Raw genomic sequence first — 21,682 nt, 5'->3', positions numbered from 1 at the left:
AACCAACAATTCTGTTTCTTTTAGAAATTCTTTGACACTTTGAAGAATCTATGACTTCACTTATATTGATAGTCCCTTGAATAGGGAGTTCCCAAACCATCCAAGACTCTTATCCTGTTTGGCTCTTGTCCATATCATCATATAAACCTTCCTGGGTTCTTTTAGCATTGTGTAGATATCAATTGTGCACTTAGACTAGTCATTGAATAATCCACCTTCTCATTTCAAAGTCAGCTCATTTCTTTTTCTGGTCATATAGATGATATCCTTTATGTCATTTCCCCTGCATAATTTTTTCATTAGAAATAGTCACAGCTTACTCAAACCTACTACATGTATCCTCATTTCTCTTTGGATAATCTATTACTTCAATTTTTCATCAAATATAGCATACCATTACTCTCAAGCAAATATACCAAAAAGATCCTCATCTATACAAAATCATGGAAGAATTTTGTCAATAAAGGAGGAACGTTTGTTCCAAGAAAAAAATGGGAGGGTCACTGAAAATATTGCACTATTTCTCCAAAAGAATTCAATCCCATTATTCCTTCTGTGTCCAGTCCATTGTCTATCCACAGAGTCTGTCCAAGATACATATATTCATAGACAAGTTTTATAGGCCATCCATTCATTATATGTCACAGTTTAGACAAGAAGCATTCTTGCCTTTGAGAGGAATAGCTTGAAATGGTTTAGGAAGGCCTGAGAGCCTATATAAGCCAAAATAAAATATTTACTATCACAATATTTGCAACATGTTTATGTATATGTGTGAAGGGGCAAGGGCTTTGTTAGTGATTGAAATAGCTTAGACTATGAGGATATACTTAACCCCTTAAAGTCGCTACAGAATGAAGAAATTGGGTTACAAATAGATATTTTACAGCTAGCCTTAACTAATTAAATGCCAAAAATGAAATCAAAGGTCAGTGAGTTCCATAGTATTTCTGTGAATTAATTTTATATCCCTAGTTCTTTAAATCAAACACCTTTGCATTTCAACCTTACTCATTCATCTTTCAGTTATTTTCTCCAAAATGTCCAGATGAGGCTCCTAATTTCCTCTACTGGATCTCCAGCCTCCTTCTTAAAGGTAGGCGTCTGATGTGAAGATCAGTGAACTAAGAATAAACAGATGTGTGTTCAATCCATCAAAAGGCCAACAAGTATTTACTGAGCTCTTTTTCAATGCTTTTTCACATCTGTTATCTATTTTGTCCTCCCACCAACCATGTGAGACAAAAAGAACAAGTATTACTTGCCCCATTTGGCAGAGTAGGAAACTGAGAGAGAATATAAAGTAAAACTTCTTATGTGTTTTATATTCTCCAGAGTATTTGGTGCAGTTTTGTGCATTAATAATAATAATAATAATAATAATAGCCACCATTTATATAGCATTTTAATGAATGTAGAACCACTTCACCCATATTAGCTTATTCAATCCCCACAACAACCCTCTAAGTCACACATGGACAGGAAGAATAAAAGCACTTACGTCACAAGATTACTTCAAGACTCAAATGAGATAATATCTAAAGTGCTTTGCAAACTTAAAAGTGCTATAAAAATGCTAGATATTCTTAGGCGCTTTTATTATTCTTACTTTGCAGATGAGGAAACTAAATCTAAGGGAAGTTATTTACTGAGGGTCCCATAATGAGTAAGTGTATGAAGCTAGATTTGAACTCAGATTCTTCTGATAACAAGTCCATCATCATCATATTTTATAGTGTTAACCATTTTACAAATATGTCTATATTTGATCCTCACAAGTTTGGAATATAGGTACTTTTATCATTCCCATTTTACAGTTGAGGAAACTGAGATTAATTAACTTGCCCTAGAACACATATAATAAATATCAGAGGTCAGATTGAAACTCAGGACTTCTTAATTCCAGGTTCAGTGCTCTGTACACTGTGCCATCTAGGTCCATCTTGCCACTTGGCAAATGGGATTTTAGAATATGAAATCTTAGAGCTGGAAAGGACATCCCATCATAATTGGTTAGGACATAGATAGGACATTCATCAGACATTCATAGAAATAGAATGTCAGAGTGGAAAGGTACCCAAGAAGTCATCTTGAAATAATAATAATAGCTCACAAATAAAACTTATAAAGCACTTTTACATTCATTATCTCATTTGATCTAATCCTTTCATTTGAAAAAACCAAACTCAAGAGGAAGGAAGTAATTGGTCCCAATCGAAATAGCTAATCAGCAATCACAGCAGGATATGGCCCAGCTCTCCTGATTCTCAACCTAATGCCCCTTCTATCACCTACCCCCTGTCCTCTCACTGTTTTGCTTAATTGTATTTGTTTGTCCTTTGCTTAGTACCATGTCTGCCACATCATAAGAGCTTAATAAATGCTCTATCTACATGTATCCATCTAGCTAGCAAGCTTTCTATCTCTCTAACCATCTTAGAAAATACACAAGGACCAATATTTGCTGATTGATGGAGGAAACTCTTTTTGGTTTCTTATCTCATCTACTCTCAATAACAATAATTTCCTGGTAAGTATTCATCTCATTATAGGTAAAACATAGTGGAATTGGAGATGTATTTATCTTGAAATTCAATTTGTTTTATGCTGTCTCTTGCCTTTTACGCCTGAAATGCTTTTTTTAGTTCTTTTTAAATCTCTGGTTCTAGGCCACAGGCTTCCAAAGGGTAGAGGAAAAAAAGGAAATTAGAGGAATATTGCTCCTCATTTATGCATTAGGCCTAGGATGCCCTTTATTCCACCACTCTCAGAGAAAAGGCAAAAAGCACATAGTTGTCAGTAATAACCAAGAGAAATTTTGAGATATCTCCTTTGTGGATAATCAAAACTCAATGATAATTAGTACAATGATAATTAAAAAACAATACTTAGGAAACTAAAAGTTTGGTACCGCATATTCTGTGAGTACTGACCCAGGAAGAAGTAAGAAAAGTGCCCCAAAATATACCTTTCTCAACTCAAGATCCAAACCAAAGGCTCCATGTTTTATCACCGATGGTATCCTGACACCAACATCTAGATTGCAATTAGTAAGAGCCTTTTAAATATGTAAAGGAGGAGTATATTTTAATTGGAACTCTGCCCTTATCTGGTTATATGACCTTGAGACCCAGAGAAGTAAGGCACTACATAGGCAAACTATGTCAATACATTAATTTTAAAGTTAGTTTCTAATTAATAAGCACTTTTCTCCCTCCCCGTTTCTTTTCCCCAGTGAAAAACAAAAAGAGGGAGAGAGGAAGGAATGGAGGAAAGGAAAGGAAAAGAAAGGAGAGGACAGGAGAGAAGAAAAAAGAAAAAAAAAATCTTGTGGGAAAAAATAATGTGCATAATCATCCAAAACAATTCCCCACATTGGCCATGTCCAAAAATACCTGTCTCAATCTGCATATGGAATCCATCTCATCTCTGTCACCTTTGGTCTCTTGGAATCATGATAGGGAATGATGTAATGATCCGAATTTCTTAGTCTCTCAGAAATGTTTGTCTTTATCATATGGGTGTCATTGTATAAATCCTTCTCCCACTCTGCATCAGTTTATACAAGCCACACAAGTTTCTCTGAGACCTTCCCTTTCAACATTTCTTATGGCACAATAATGGGCCTTTTGAATGAAATCCTATTCTCTAATCTAAGTCATTCAGATTCTCCCCATTTGATGCTGCTCCTTAGTTCCCAGTGTACTCTATGCCCTAGAGATGTTAGCCACTGATTCAAAACCAGCAGCCACGTTTAGCCAGGCCATTTCCCTTTCTGGGGCTCAGTTTCCTCATCTGCTCAAGGGTGCATTCCTTCTAGCTCTAATGACTTTATGTGTTCTGCAGTCTAGGTTCCAAGGTCTCTTCTTCTTATGTTCTTACATTCTATGTTCTGAGGTCCCTTCTGGTCCCAACTTTGTGATTCATCCTTCTAATTCTCTCATGGGCCATTAGGAAAGTCAGTGAGCACTTCAAGTTTCAGATAAGGAAGGGTCACACAGCTAACAGCTGAGGCAGGACTTGAACTTCCTAACCCAAGTCCAATGCTTTAACCATGTGACTCATGTTATCTCCACGAGCATTCTGCACATCCTAAAATCCCATGGGATACGATTTCTTCCAGCACTGATGTTCCATGTTATACAATATGTCATCTTCTGACAAGAAAATGCCAGGCTAGGAAAAATCCATGTTTTTCTTGGATGTATGCAGTGGGGCTTAACCTGAAAGTGGGAGAAGGAATAATAAATCAACAAATCTGCTTCCATTGTTATTCATTCAACTTGCCAAGCTGCAAAACAGACATCAAAAACTGAACCGTCCTCGCCACATTCCAGAGACAGCAGACAACTCCAATGACTGTAACATAACTTTTTCCAATTCAATGTCTCTTACCTGTAATAGATAAATGCCCACCCTTGGGTAAGGGGTAAAAAACCCTGCATAATAAACCACAAAATTGAGTTTTGTTCTTCACACTTTAGAAGGACTGACCACAGCAGGATGAGCATCCAGAACATAGTTCATCTTAATCCAAGAGAATCAGTTTAAATCCATCACCATTCTTTTATCGAGCCCTGCTCACTCAATCCAGCTCTTTTTTGATCACCTTAACAACTCCCATCTCTGTGTATTCTTTATAATTTAGGAGTTACTTTCCAAAAAACAACTGTGTGAAGTGGGGATGGCTAATGTCATCATCTCTATTGTACCAAAAGAGAAAATCAGTCTCAGAGATTTGATGTGAAGGCAAATAAAGAGAAAGCAGCAAGTTAGGGGAAACAAAACATCCAAGATCTAGAACCATGGTATTTTTTACTCTAAATTCAGTCTCTTCACATATTCCATAGCCACCTCTTTCCCTCTCCTAGTAATTCCATGTAGGAGCCAACCACACACAAATGAATCTTCCAACAAAGAAGGCTCTCGATGAAGGGAAATTCCAGCCATCCCTCATATTCCCTTCAGCCATTTCTTAGCCCACCCTTCCCCTGCCCCATCCAGGCCTTTCCTTTCCCCCTCCCATTCTCTCCCTCCCTCCTTTCTCCAACAAGGCCTCATAAATCATTTGTTAAAGTCAATGCAATCTGTATAAACTGTAGATTCATATTTCGACTTGGCAAGGAAGCAGGGGAGGGAGGCCTTACATTTCTGTGCTGTTCGGGGAGAATAGTGCCAAGCCCATAGCAATGTAATAAAACTTTGGGAACTTAATCTGCAGGCATCAGCAGCTCTCAATTTGGGCAGGAATGCATGGTGCTTTGAACTTTAGACAATTCCTAATTTGCTTTTCATGGGCAGGGTGAACGCTTGAATGCTTTGAGTTGTGTGCAGCAATGATCAGGAATCTACAGCCCAGAGGCCCACTGGGAGTTTTTCTGCCTTGCTTATGGAAAATAAGGGGAACTTAAAGGGTGACAGAAAGAGAAAAGTCTAGAAAGTCACAAATTTCCATGTTCCACCCATGAATTTGGACTCAGCAGACAAGAGTTTTGAACTCTAGTACCACTATTTACCAGCTCCATGAAGGAAAGGACCTCAATTCCTTCAAATGTTAAGCAAGGAGCTTAAATAAAACAATCTTTAAGATCCCTCCTAACTCTCACATCCTATAAGGTCCCTGCTAATACTGACATTCTATGATTCTCTGATTCTCTTCCATTCAGCAACCAGGAAAGCCCAAAAGACAAACTCAAGCCCCTGCCATTCATAAGTCCCAAGATCTCTGTTTCTATAAACAGAGATATAAAAATGATCCAGAAGAAAAGTTACCATAAATTTTTCTAGCTGTCATAGAAAAATCAAGTTTTCATTTCTAGGTACAGTATCCTATTCAGGAATCCAAGATACAGAAGAAAAAACAAAATTCCAAACCATTTTTAAACTAGAAGCCTCTCAATAACATCCCCCAAACATGGTCTTCCAGCTTTTGTTTAAATGTTTCTAATGACAGAAAACTCACCCATTTCACATTGAAACAATTCTAATTGTCTGATTTTTCATATAAGGAGATGAAGTCAGCCTCTCTGTATCACAGACCCATCCTTCCTAACCGCCTTCTGGAGACAAGCAGGACAAGTGTAATGCTTGTTTCTGGTGATAGCACTTCACACAGCTCCATTTTAAGCCCTCACCAGCATTCCAAACATGGGTTGTAAAAATCAGAAATATAGACATTGAATTCTATTAAGGCAAAATTAGAAAATGTTTAAGAAACTCTGTTCCCAAGTGCTCACAGGTGAAACTCATTGTAAGAAAAACTATCTAAACTCATTCATTCACTCAAACCCAGCCCCTTACTACAAATAGATTGTGTGCCCAGTGTGGTGCTAAGTTTTGTGAGAATGCAGCTCCATGAGCTTTTGCTCTCAAAAATCTCACAATGTTCTTGTGCAAATACGTATAGAGGAATTATACATTTTTAACATATATTGGATCATTTGCTGACTGGGGGAAGGAATGGAGGAAGGAAGGGAAAAGAATAAGAACACAAAATATTGTAAGTCTGAATGTCAAAAATTATCCATGTATATATTTTGAAATTAAAGCTTTTATTAAAAAAATAAGAAGCTCATACCTAGGGACATGAGGCAAGGGCATGAAATAGTAAATAACAATTCACTGAACATTTATTAATCACCTATTGTGTACCTAACTCAATAATGATGTGGCCTATAATATATGCTTAATAAATGTTTCTTGGTTGACTGTTTGCAGGCACTGTCATATTATGAGTAAGACCAGATATGTATAATAATGAAATCTTTAAAGGGATGCATGATTTGTTACTATGGATCCCTTGCCATTACAGCAAATGACAAATTCTTCATAATTGAGTAGATAGTCTTCAAGGTTTGTTGTGACTCCAGGGTCTACCTGGTGAGTAATCTGCCTGAGCTTCTCTAACAGGGTCTTTAGAAATCAGGCACTCCCATCAGACCAATTAGGTTCATTCTTCTACTTTTCTGATATGACCTTCAAGTTATATCTGGGGTCATATCCACTCCACAATAAGGTATGCAAGCTTAGCTTTCGTGGAGAAATGAGATTGATAGGGAGGTCAGGAGAACTATGATTCACAACATATTAACTAAATTTTGCATCTCTCTAAAAATATGTTCAGGACTCTGAAGGCAATAATTGATGCTTAACTTACAATCTGTACTCTTGAGTTGAGTTGAATTGATTTTTTTAGTTCAATCTTACTTAGAGCACAGTAGTTTTAAAGGAATTTTACAGCAAATTTCTTTGTAAAGTAAGGAAATATGTCTCATATTTGAATCCAAAGAAAACAGAGTATAGCCTCCTCAGTGTCAGAAGAGATTTGGGGACCCATGTAGACTGACTGCTGCCCAATAGGTGAGTCCTTCCTACTCTACACCTGAAAAGTAGGTATCCATTTGGACAATGGTAGAAATGGTTGAAATCCAAGATAAGCAGCTTCTATCTCTATTACTCCTGCTTCACAGAAGAGCCTTCAATATGGGGGTCAGAAAAAGGCTTTCTGGAGGCTAGAGCTGGACCCTTTGAAAAGTTTTTCTAGAGAATCCAGAAATTAAATTTATGCCACTGGCTAGAGTTTAAACAAGAAGGAATATGGGAAATTTAAGGAACAATGTTGTGATTATTAAGACAACATTTTGGGGAAAAGGGATTAGTTTGATCTGGACCTGTGATTCCATTGGTTAGAATTCCAGCAGCTGAAAATCCTTCTAGCAATCATTTATAACTTAATAATCTTAGAGAATAATTTAAGATGTTGAAAAATTGTCAAAAATTCAGAGCCATCACTAGAACAGATGGATTAGGATTTTCTTCCAGAATATCGTCCTAAAAGTGCACTGAACTCCAATCTTTGCATTCCTCAAATGAACAAACCACAAAGCCCAGTACTTAGCTAGAAAGGAGTTAAAATTGGATAGTGTGATGGAATACTGTGCTATAAGAATGATGAGCCAGGTATACTCAGAGAAACCTGAAAAAAAACCCAATGAACTGATGCAAAGTGAGATGAACTGAACCCTAAGAACCTTGTATACAATATTGTATGATGATCAACTGTGAATGACTTGGCTATTTTCAGCAATGCAATGATCCAAGACAATTCTGAAAGACTTATAATGAAAAATGCTGTGCATACCCAGAGAAAGAACTTGTAGAGCCTGAATGCCTATTAAATCACATTTTTCTTTACTTTATTTTTCTTGGGGATTTTGCCTGTTTTTTTCACATCATGACTAAAGTGAAAATATGTTTTGCATGACTGCACATGTAAAAGCTATATCAAACTGCTTGTCTTTTCAATGGAGAGGGCCAAAGAGGAAGGGAGAGAATCTGGAACTCAAGAATTTTAAAAACAAAAGTTAAAAATTGTTCTTATTTATAATTGTGGGGAAATAAAATATAAAATAGCATGCTGCCAAGTAACCAAACTAAAATTGAACTCCTCCACAGCCCAGTCCAAACCTGCTCCTCTATTACTCCATGGTTTTCCCAGTGTGTTCCTTTGTGGAATTTCAGGGCCTGACTCTGAGGGGCTGCTGTCCCAATAACAAGGCATCATGTCACTTGCAAAATCTGCTAGATATGGCCTTTGCCCATGATCACACAGCAAGTAAGGTAAGACTAAAACTTGGATCTTCCCAGAGGTTTACCAATAACCATTTAATAAGAGGTTCTTTGGGAAGGAAAATGTTTTCATGGCAAACCTTTAAGTTTAATTTAAATTATTATCATTTCTTCTATCATTTTCTTAAATCTAGACAACCAGCAAAAAATAAAGCAAGCCTCAATTTGTAATGATTGCTGCTTTTATACTGAAATTTTAACCATCAACTCTAGAGAGTTGATTCAAACTGGCTTCAGTATGCCCCTAGTTTTTTTCTGATGCCTAAGTTATCATATCATCTTTCCAGGCAATATACTATCAGAATGGTGACCAAGAGTAGATGTGACATCTTTAAAATCATAGAATAGATGTGCCTCAAATCTCTTCCTACTTCAGTTCATTCTCCATTCAGCCACTAATATTATTTTCCTAAAACATGACTGACTCTCTCTTCCTCCCTCCCTTCTCCTCTTCCTCCCCATCCCTCCCTCCTTCCTTCTCTCTTTCTCTCTCCTCCTCTTTCTCTCTCCCCTCCCCTCTTTCCCTGTCTCTCTCAAATAGACATGCAAACATATACACTCCCATGAATACACTAAACTCCAATAGCTTTCTATTGCTTCCAGAAATAAATATAAAATCCTAAATTTGATATTAAAAGCTCTTCACAACCTAGCCTCCTATCTTTCCAGTCTTCTTACACTTGCTCCCCAATATGTTCTCTTTTATGTCCAACGCTGTTCCACAAACAAGACACTCCATCTCTCAGCTCTGGGAATTTTCTCTGGTTCTCCCTCATGCCTGTAATACTCTCCTTCCTTTGCTTCAACTACTAATCTCATTGGCTTTCTTTAAGTCCCTACTAAAATCCCATCTTCCACAGGTGGGAGGTTGTCTTCAATCCCTCTTAATTCCAGTACTTTTCCTCTTCTAATTATTTCCTATTTATCTTGCATGTAGCTTGCTTTGTATATATTCACTTGGATATTGTCTCTCCCATTAAATTATAAATTCTTTGGGGGAAAAGGACTGTCTTTTGCCTCTTTTTCTCCAACACTTAACGCAGTGCTTGGATCATTGTAGGTGCTTAATTTTTTTTGATTGATTAATTGAGAGGTTCATCTTTTCTCTTCCAAAAAGTGGTAGTTCACCTATCTGCAGAATAAGAGGCAGCAAGGCTTCTGTATTAAGTGACTGCATGAAAATTCTAATGCAAAGTAGGAGAAAGAATTCTGTACTAGGAGTTAGAATTAGTTAAGTCAAGTAACTCAAGGATCAAGAATAAGGATTGTACTCTCCATATGAATAAATGGATAAAGGAATGGATGGATGGATGGATGGATGGATGGATGGATGGATGGATGGATGGATGGGTGGATGGGTGGATGGATGGATGGATGGATGGATGGATGGATGGATGGATAGGTAGATGGATGGATGGATGGATGGATGGATGGAAGGATGGATTTATGAAAAATCTACTGAGTGTTTACTATATGCCAAACACTATGCTAGGTGCTGGGCATATAAATACAAAAGTGAGATAATCCCTACCTTCAAGGAGCTTACATTGTAATAGGAGACAGAACACATAAAAGAATGGCCATGCTGATTAGATTACAATTCATAGGAAAGTGGGAAGGGTAACATACTATGGCAGTGCTAACCGTGGATCCTGAGCTGAATGACCTTGAACAATCTATTTCCTTTCTTTTTCCCTACTTAAAACTAGAGAGTTGAATTAGAAACTCTCTTAAATCCTTAAAAGTCCAATATTCTAGTAGTTTTTTGCATCTAAAGTTAGTCATTTACCTTCCCAGAAACAGAAGACTGGAATATATGACTTTTCAAGATTGTGACTGAATTTCAGGAGAGCCCGACTATACCCAGAGCTACCTATTAATTCTCCTGCTGAGGAAACCCTGGCCAAAGCAATATCTCAGTGGTCAGGGACAAGAATCTCCATTAGCCATCAGCCTGAAAGGGTAAGACCAGATTCAAGAGGAAAAAGACCAAGCATTAAGGTGATTTCTGGCCAACCACGAATGCAGAGCAAGGGTCACTATTAACATGTCTAAACCGAGATTAGGGGCTCAGCCTAGAGATCAGGAGCAGCTTGCATCCAACCCAGGCAAAGGACCCTGGCTCAGGACCAGAGCCCAAGATTCTGCCATAGCATTCTATAGCCTATTGCACATACATCACTGAACCTTGAAACAAAAGAATTTTCCTTGCATCCAGGCTCAAAAGTGTCCTAGTTATATGACAATGTTTGTTACCAAAGTAACTATAAAATGAAGGGAGATTCTATGATCTCCAGGTTTCCTCCCAGCTTTAATATTATGTGTCATAGCCAAGCTTGCATTTTCTAATATCCCTTCTAAGTCAAATATTTTATAATTCGATGATGGGACATTTACTGACTATATAACCATGGGCAAATCATTCAATCCCATTTTATGGATGAGAACACTGAGACTCTGAGCTGTGAATAATACTTATACCAGTGCTGTGAGGTAGGTGGTAGAAAGAGAGCTTTGCACTGGAAAAAAAAAATGTGAATTAATAGTATCGTGATTATTATTCACGTGGGTTGAAATGCTCCTCTCTGCTCAGAATCAGCAAACATGTGTTTTCCAAGATGCGGGGGAGTACGACCGGGTTACAGGCAAACTCAGCAGAAACTAAAATCAAAAATAAATGCTTTGGGGAATGATTCCTGATGTGGTGTCTGGAGAAAGACAGGCGGGGTCGTTGTTTATGCATGGGGTCAGAAGGACTGCGGGGGCGCCTGCTCCTCAGGCCCACAGGCCAGTCTAGCCAAAGAGTCCTGCCTGATGCTGCACATCTGTTTGCAATCTCCCCAGTCCCTGACTTCTCAGTCATTGCAAGGAAGTGAGGGGTGGAGGGGGAGGCTGCTTCTTTTATCGCAGTTGTTGGAAGCCCTGGGGATCCGCCCTGGGATGTGGGGTCCCAGAGAGGCAGTCAGGGGATGGGTCCCTTTCTGCCAGAGCTTACAGGGTCCCTCCATCACACTCTTCCTCCGCCATCAGGATGCTCCTCTCTGACCAGAGATGGAAAAGCCCATGAGGAGGGGGAAGGGGAAGAGGAAGTGGACAGAAAAATGCAGCACACTGGAAACTGGGGGGCAGGGAGACCACACCAACTGAGGAAATGCAGAACTGCTTTCCATGTTCTCTCTTCCTTCTCGGTCTCTAAATGAGGCTGAGCAGTGTTGGGGGAAAGAGTCCAGATCCTGACAAGAAAGATCCCAGTCTCAGTTCTGATTCCTTATCCTGTCTGACCCCACCTCCAACTACATGATGAGACAGACAGACAGAAACAAAGAGACAGAGAGAGACAGAAAGATGGAGAGAATAGAGAGAGGGAAAGAGACAGACAGACAGAAAGAGAGAGATAGAGACACAGAAAGATGGAGAGGATGGAGAGAGAGAGACATGGGGAGGCGGAGAGGGAGAGAGAGGAAGAGAGAAAAAGAGGACGAGAGGGAGACAAGGATACAGACAAAGACAGATAGAAAGATGGAGAAGATGTAAAGGAAAGGGGAGAGAAAAAGGATAGAGGAGGAGAAACAGACAGAGACAGAGACACAGAGAGGATGAAAAAGAGAGAGATGGTGAGAGAGATGGGAAGGAGAGGAGGGAGAGAGGGAGAAATGAGCAAGAGAAAGAGAGAAGGCGAGGGAGAGAGAGACAGACAAAGACAGGATAAAAAGAGAGATAGATGGTAAGAGAGAGAGGGGGAGGGAGGGAAAGAGAAAGCAAAGACAAAGAGAGAATGATGGAGAGAGACAGAGGGAGAGATATGGGAGAGAGATGAGGAAAGAAATATGAGGAGCAAGATATAAGGAAAGAAAGATGGAAAAAGAGAGATGGATGGAGACAGAAATTGAGGTAGAGAGTGAAAGATGAAGGAAGAGAAGCGAGGGGAGAGAGATAGAAGGAGAAAAAAATGAAGGAAGAGAGTTGGATGGAAGCAGTAAGTGCTTAATAAATGCTTATTGACTTGACTTATTTCCAAGAAAACCTGAAGTCCTGTTCAGCCTTTTGCCAGTAATTCGATATGTGACCACCCAGACTCTCAGCATCTCCAGGCAGCTCTCTGAGATTATGAATTGTAGAAAATTATCTACATTGGTAGCAGCTCCTCACCATGAATTTCCTATACCCAAAGCACCACAGTTATGAATAAAAAGAGAAAATAGATATAGATGTGTTTCATTCCACCCTGAATTTCTATATTTCCCCTAACAAAAAAAGTTTTTGGTCTATGGTTTCAAACTTTCTCAAGTATGGCTCCCTATAATAAAGAGCATCAATAGGGAGCTGGTGGTTCTGTGTACAGAGCATTAGATCTGAGATCTGGAAATCCCAAGTTCCAATCTAGCCTCAGATTTTGACCAACTATCAGACCCTGAGAAAATCTTCGCTTTTATCTACCTCAGTTTCCTCATCTGCAAAATAGAAATAATAATAGCACATTTCATTCAGGACTGTTGTAAAGAACAAATGAAATAATACTTGTAAAATGCTTTACAAATCTTAAAATTTCATATTAATGCTATCTAACCATTATAGACGATATAAGCAGGACAACTTGGTACACATGCATGTGTACATATATGTATGTATATATAAATATACTGTATGGATGTACATGCATATATATGCACATGTATATATGCTATTGTGCATGATTATTACATGATTTTTTCACTGTAACATAATATATGGTCTATGTGTTGTATTATACACATACGTACATATGTGTGCGTGTGTGTATCACAAAGAAATAGGAGTTGAGAGAAGAGTTGGCGGATGAGGAGGTGGAGAAACAGATGGAAGAGTCAGGGTAAAAGAAGGAGGAAAACTGTTATCTGTTTATCACCGTTCCACTCAGCAAGCCAGGACCTTGGTGAGCTCTGTAGGGAAAGCAGAAGCCCAAACATTCATGAGTTTTCCAGAAAATCAAAATCTCAGTGGACACTCATCTCCTTTTTTGATATCTTCCAGCTTCCTGTCCCCTGCAAGGAGCTAACCTGAGTGCATGTCTGTGTGTCTGTGTGTCTATATATAAGTATGTGTGTGTGTGAGAGAAAATGTGTGTGATTGTGTGACTGTGTGTATGGCTGTATGTGTGATTGTGTATGTGAGTGTGAATGTATGTATTTGTATGAGAGTGTGTGTGTGTGTGTGTGTGTGTGTGTGTGTGTGTGTGTGTTTTGGAGGAATTCACAGAGACTCAAGCAGTCTCTGGGAAGCTTAAGACCTCACTCATGCTAGAACTCTGCAGGGAGCTGACCTAGTTCAGGGAAGCAATCAGCCAGAATAAAGGGGGCTAATATGTCACTCAGCCCCCCCCCCAATAGGAGATACATTCTCAGTTACAATGTGAATATAATTTATAGGCCCAGGAAGCCCCCATAGAAGCCATTCTGCTAGAATTCCCAAAGTCTATGCTGCATTGCCATTTGATGAAGGGGGGGTGATGAGAATGGGGTACAAGGAGAAAAGCATTTTGGGGATAATTTCCAGGGAAAAAAAAACCTCTCTTCTGGCCATAATGATTTATTTTAGCCTTCTCAGAATTAATCTCAAGAGTGTTTTTAATCATAGATGGTCAAGAATTGGGAGGAGCCTTAGAAATTATCAAGTCCAACCCTTCCTTTTATGCATAGGGAAATTGAGATTCAAGGAAAGGTAATATCTCACCCAAGGTCACACAGCCAGAGGAACTGAGTCAAGACAAGTGAACTCAGCTCTCTCAACTCCCTTACAAAGTATTTACTCCATGACACCCCAAAGGAAAATGGCTATCACTATATTCCCTAAGAATTTCTGATTTCCTCTTTGATCCAGCAACACAATTACTGTGTCTGAACCCCAAAAAGATAAAGGCCCACACATACCAAAATGCTTATAGCAGCTCTTTTTGTGGCAAAGAATTGGAAATTAGGAAATGGTCAATTGGAAAATGGCTGAACAAATTGTAGTTTACAAGTGTAATGAAATATACTATTGTGCTGTAAGTAATGATGAGCTGTCTGATTTCAGAAAAACCTGGAAAGACTTCCATGAACTGATGCTGAGCAAAGTGAGCAGAATCAGACCATTATACAGAGTAACAGCAACATTGTGCAATGATCAGCCATGATAGACTTAGCTTTTCTCAGCAATACTAAGATCTAAAGTAATTTCAAAAGACTCATGATGGAAAATATTATCTATATCCAAAGAAAGAACTATAGTCTGAATTCACAAACCTATTATTTTAACTTTTTTGGTTGTTGGTTTTTTTATTTTTCAGGATTTTTCCCTTTTGTTCTGATTCTTCTTTCATAACAAGACTAATACAGAAATGTGTGCATTATGATTATAAATTTATATTCTATGCCAGATTGCTTGCCATCTTAAGGAGGGAGGAGGGACAGGAGGGAGGGAGAAAAAAATGGAAATCAGAATCTTATAAAAGTAAATGTTGAAAACTATATTTATATGAATTTAGAAAAATAAAATAATATTAAGGGGGTAGAAAAAACATTAAAAAGGAAGAATATCTGATTCCTAATTTCTAGCTTCTCTTTATCTCTCCTCCCTCTGTCTTTCTGTCTCTCTCTTTCTTCTCCCCTTTCTCTCCTCATTTTCTATTCCACTCTTTCCATCTCTCCTTTTCTTTCCCTTTTCCTTTCTCCCTCTTCTTCACTCTTATCTCCCCTTTTTTTCCCCTGCCTCCTTCCCTTCCCTCCTTCTCCCTCTCTGTCTATATTTATCTGTATCCCTGACTCTGATTCCCTCCCTCTTTTCCTCTCATTTTCAGGCTGACTAGAGTCAGACAACCACATCTTGGGGAATGGTGCTAGGAGAAAGGAGCTGAAGGAAAGAGTCATTAAGAACATAAAATGTTCTTCTAAAAATTGTCCAGCAATGCATGATTGCACTGTAGTCTCAACCAAAATGTCTACAAAGGCCTCATCCCCTTCATTAAATGTTAATTCTAATTATCATTGTCCCATTTAATTCTATATACAGACTCAACACTTAAGTAATACATTTCAAAGGCAAGAACTCCAGCTTGTGGATGGAATAACAATTCCCATTCTTAGTGATCTTCTACAAATAAATATAATTTGTTTGTGATGATTTCATAGTACAGGTCTTTTCCTAAACCTTGTAAACCAGTATCTATCTATATACATGCTTGGTTGACCAGCAGTGGTGCATGTGAAGCAATTGGTCAAATTTTTGAAACCTAGTCTCTCTGCCCCCAAAACCACATACACCAAGGCTATGGCAATGCCCAAAGAAGTAGGAAGGCTATTCTATACTTAGGGAACTGGGACACAGTCAAATGACAATGTATCATAGAGTTTGGAATTTCTATCAAATCGTATGCCAGTAAGTATGTTTCACTGAACCAAGCTTCCTTTCCAGTCATCCTTTGATGACTGGTACCAAAATAGCTGATGGATGGAGAGCACTGAGAAGTGATACTGGCCAAGAAGCAAGATAGTAAATCTAAAGGATGCAGGGGCCATCATTTGAGGGCCCCTTTCTATTATGAAAATAGAGTGTTGATGTACCAGATTATAATCAATCACACAGTATCAGAAAATAGTTGGTACTACCCAAGCATATTACTTGCTCTCAAAGGCATTCCATTATAATTTTGGACATATAAGACAAAAAAAACCCTTAGATTAATAGGAAACAAATTTTACTGACTCATCTTAGGTCTATAATAAGCAGATTCTTACTAAAATAAATTCTTACAGCATTAACTAAAAAGAGTTAGTGCCCATTTTTCAAAGAAAAATCTAATTATTCTTTCCATTTCACAGGGGTTAGATGCCCCCTCAATCTGAAAAATACATATAAAATTTTGGCCCTCCCTTTGTACCAGAGAAGTATGATTTTACTGGCTATTTGCAAATACCATATTATAAAATTTGGATTAAGTGTTTGGTCATAGACTCTATCATCTGCTGGCCTTCAGGAAAAAAAAATTTCCATTTTATTTCTCATGCTGAGCTTCAATGAGGAAAGTTGCAATAGGAAAGAGATAACTGTACCATTAATTCATGATACATATTTAGAAACTAGAGGCACTAGAAAACCTTTGGAACATGTGTATATTGGCTTTTACTATATTTCTGAAAGGAGATAGTAAGAAATAGAAGATAAACTATGTCATAGTAGTAAGTGATTGCTTTACCAGATATGAACTGGCAAACCCAACCAGTAATCAGAAACCTTCTGCCTTCTCCTTGGGGGAGAAATATTTCTCTGGTTTTCCTACCAGGATGCACTCTGACCAACATAGACATTTTAAGAGCAAAAAAACTCAAGGAAATGTTAGGTTTGGTGGAAATGAAGAAGTCTAAAAACACCCTTAACAATCCCCAAGGAGATCCATCATTTTATCATCCCTATTACATATTAATGAACATTCTAGAAATACTAAATTGTGGTATCAATCATGTTGCCTTGTGACATTTCTCATGCATTCATAAAACTACCAAGAATGATTCCATCACACTTAGCAATGTTTGGGAGAAAACCACACCTACATATGGATGCATCTTTTGAGGGCTCAGAAGATGGGAAAGTTGCAAATGTTCTAAACTACTACATCTCTTAACTAAGAGAGTGACTGAAAAAATTCTACTGCCTAGTCAAGACTTCATCTCAGAAAATAACAACAACAAATGATAATATTGTGTTCAAGTTTATTGTCAAAAACATGATAGAGTCTAGAATAGTGAGGACACATAATGGGTCCTCAGAAAAACTTTAATTAAATTTGGGAGAAAAAAACCAGAGACTGTGCGTCCAAGACCACAGTCCTAAAGAATTATTAGTTTTCTATCTACCAAAATGAGAACTTTTTTTTCTAAGTCAGAGGTCTTCAGTCCTTGCATCAGGAACACCTCATGCCATAAGGGAAATCTTTTCAAGTAAACCTCCCCTGTCAGAACTGCTAATTGTGTAGGGTATTAATTTAATTCAATGTTTCTACTCCTTTGCTTCATTATTTTTCCCATGACTCCAATGAGTAAATGAGCTCCCAGTGCAATGGAAATAGCTGAACTCAATCCAGGGCCATTCTCTCAAAGGAGCAGCATCAGTAGAGAGAAACATGTCTTTTTAAGAGCACATTCTTTTTTTAAAAAAAAATTATTTCATTAGAGGAGATTCTTTCAGAAATCTCCTTCTGATAGGATTCAGTTAAGAGATCCAAAAGAGAAGGACTTTCTCTGTTGTTTAACAACTACATGTCCCTTAGGAAATTGATGTGATGGTCACCATAGGGAACCAATCATTAACCTTACTTTTCAAGGGGAGGAAAAAGCATTCATTAGTTTCTTCCTCCAGAAAACAAGAGAATTGTATTTATCATTCTAGGATGTCTTTTCCAATTAAGTCTGTGAAATCCTCAATGAAATCAGTCGTTCAAGCTTTTCTGCAGCAAAAATTCTACTCCAGAATCATTGAAATTTAGAATCAGAAAGAGCCTTGAAATTTAGAATCAGAAGGAGCCTTAAACCACTATTGTTGTAATTGTTTTTGTTGCTGTTATTCTTGTTGTTATTTAGCATTCTAAAACTTGCAAAGTGCTTTACAAATATTATCTCAGTTTATCTTCTCAGCAATCCCAGGAGATAAACTTATTAAAGCCTCATTTTACAGTTAAGGAAACTGAAGTTTACAAAGCATGAGTGATTTTTTTTTTCTGAACCACAAAGATACTAATTTCCAGAGGCTTCAAGTAATAGGAGGAACCTTTGAACATAGAGTGTCAGAGATGGAAGGGGTCTTAGAAAATGGGTTGTTAGAATTAATGGGAAATCCTAGAAAAGAAATTAAATGGAATATTAGAAAAACTTTAAAATAGAATTTTAAAACATAGAAAGCAATTGAAAACATTTTCTGAATTAAATAATTTTATATGCAAGATTCTATGAAAGGGATCTTTGGACTAAAAAAAAAGGTTGGGCTAACAGAGACCTTAGACATTATCTGTGGACAAGGACCTTAAAGGTCATCTGGTTCATAAGTTCTAACCAGTGTTTGTATTCGTGGATCTTTTGGCAGTTTGGCCAAACCTGTGGCCCTCAGTTCAGAAAAATGTTGGGGGTCCCTTTAAATTCATAAATGCTACACTTTAGTTAGAATTTAGTGAAAATAAAAATGTAGTATTTTTCTCATCCAAGTTCAGACTCCTTAAACTCTATCAACAGACAATTGGAAGCAATGAGACTCCAAGTTAAGGATGCCCAGTTTTCCTAGACTACTTCAGCTCCATTTTACAAAAGAGAAAATTAAAATCCCAGGAGGAATGAAGTGACCAAGTCAATGTTACACAGAGAGGAAAGAGCAAAGCTGAGATTCACACCCATGCCTTCCATTCTAATTCCATTCTCCTCCTATTTCCAATCCTTTCCCAAGCCATCTTTAGAACAGCTTTAATTTCTGGAGCAGCGTTCTATGAAATAAGGGCCTTCCCAGTTCCAGTACAGTGCCTTGTACACACAGCACAGAATAAAGAATGGCTCAACAATTCAACAAACATTTAGAGTTCATCAAATTCTAAAGCCCCTTCTGACTCTTAACATCATGGAAACCTGGATTATGTAGCCTCCAGACTTGGCTGAGAAGGTGGTACCCATGTGACCACAGTGCCCCCTGGTGGTCCATCAAAAGGGCTTCTTGGGTTTGGGGGAAGCTGGAACTAAAATGAATAGTGCCTGGCCCAGCCTTCTCCATCCTTTTAGCTTTAAGCAAAGGAAATGGGGTAGGAGAGGGATTGGAAAAGAGAAAAGGATCCCAGCCCCCTTTGGAGGAATAGGGAGTTGGGGAATGTATCAGCTACAAAAGCAATAAAACCTGGAATGATTGTCAAGGGAACTATAGGTGAATCTCCGGTTGTGTGGAGGAAGGTCAAAGTACTTGGAAGAAATCTGGGCTGGAAAAGTTTCCCTAACCAGATGGAATTTCAAAGCTGAGGGGAGGTTAAGCTCTCTTGCTAGTTCCTTAGGAGGGTGGAAATGGCCCCAGAGGAAGAGGAAGAATAAGGAAATGGCTACCAGCGGAGAAGCTAAGGGAGGGGGACAATCTTCACAGGATTTACCGAGAGAAGGAGAAATTGAGGTCAATTTTGCAAAAGAGAAAACTGAGGAAACAGAGTTTAAGGGACGTAGCCAAGATCAAGGTATTTTTGACTTCTAGCTCTGTGATTCTGTTTAATAATCCACACAGACACTGGCAAATATTGGGAGTCGGGGGTGGGGGGGCATATCTGGCCTTTAGAACTGATCAAAAGGAAATAGGGGGCATGTCTTGGAGAGGGAGAAGCGAGGAAGGAAAGGAATACTTGTGAAGCATCAGTGGGAGGCCTCAGAGTCCAGTGCCCGAAAAGGTTTGTTTGAATGGTCTGGAGTTCCTTTAAAAGCCTGGCATTTGGGGATGCTGGGATCTGAGGTATAAAAGGTCATTTCTCCCAGGAAGTCTCACTTTTGGAGGCTCCACTGCTTACTGGACTCACTGTGGAGAGCCAAGATGAAACAGCTGAGGCTAAGAGGGGCGCTTCACACCCTGCTAGGAAAGTATATCCCAACTGTGCCAAGCATTATCAGCCCTCTCCATCAGCTTCCCCTCCTGGCTCTTCTCAGGAAAGGAGAGAGGAGATAAGGTTTGAAAACAAGACAGGGAAAGAGACCATTGTGCTTTATGTGGAGAAAGGAGGCTGGTTTTTTTTTTTTCATGTGCTTCCCCCGCCCCTGTCAAAACCATTTCTCTGCATTCAATAAAATGCCTGTGGTTTGTGAGCTGCATCTCTGGCCAAGAGCCTGCCTTCCCTTCCAGCTTCCCCAGCTCTCAGCTAGAGAAACAAGTCAAAAGCTGGCTTTGGTCTCCCTGCTCCAGAGAAGTATTGAACTGCTGAGATCTGAAATCTCCATTTTATTATTATTTCGAGTTCAATGTAAAGGCTCTCCAGCTGCCCCTCATTGGGCCAAAACTCCTTTCACGCCCTCCTTCTAGCTCGCTCAGAGTTGACCCACAAAGTAGAGCTTAACTTGATGGATGAACCAAGGGGAGAAGGAAATGGGGAGGGGAGAGAGGAGAGGCAAAGCCCCTCCCACCTCCTGGCTGCCCAGACTTAATGCAAACCATTCTTTCCAGTGAAACATTCTAACAAAGGAAACAGTTTCCCACTCTGAGGACCAGCAGGGATGGAATTTGTGGGTTGAAATCCAGACAGGCTAGACCCCAGGTCTTTCTGAGGATACATTCTCCTGGGAACCTTGGGGTGCCCAAGAATCCTACAGCAGGGGATACAGTTGGGGGAGGGACACTGGTACCTTCATTCCCCATCCCTACGCCCAGCAGTGGAACACTGTGGGCTGGCAAAGCTGGAGCAAAGACTAAATGATGAGAATTAAAGTATCTAATGTAATAAAAATTGGAGTTGATTTGACCTTTCTCTATAGGAATCTAACCAACTAATTTATCCAGAACAGGAAAGGAAGGATACTATAACCAAGTCTATTCTACATCCAGTCTATTTTTAAAAATTGCTCACCAAAAACTGTTTATATTTTGTTTAACGATAATCCATTTAAAAACTCATATTGGTCTTTGTAGTAAACTCCAGTCCACGTTATATATCTTTTACATGCAGACTCTTCTCTTTATTCATACAACCACTACTGTAGTTAAGATTCTCATTGTGTCTCTTCTGAACCACTATAATGATCTCCTAATTGATCTACCTGTCTCCAGTCTCTTCCCTTTCTAATCTATTCTTCTCCATGCTGAAAAATAACCTTCTGATAGTTACTACCCTGTTCAAGAATCTTCACTGGCTGCCTAGTGCCTCTAGGATAAAATAGAAACTTCTCTCCACAGTGCTGAAGAGCCTGAACAGGTTGACTTTACTATTTCTGTAGCTGTCATTGTTGTACAATCATTTCCAATTCTCATGACCCCATCTGGAGTTTTCTTAATAATAGATAGCATTAGTGTAGCACTTGAAGGTTTGTAATTTGTATACATTATC

This window comes from Sminthopsis crassicaudata, chromosome 2, assembly GCF_048593235.1.
Source record: "Sminthopsis crassicaudata isolate SCR6 chromosome 2, ASM4859323v1, whole genome shotgun sequence".
Taxonomy (NCBI): Eukaryota; Metazoa; Chordata; class Mammalia; order Dasyuromorphia; family Dasyuridae; genus Sminthopsis; species Sminthopsis crassicaudata.
Note: the sequence above shows the minus strand (reverse complement) of the source record.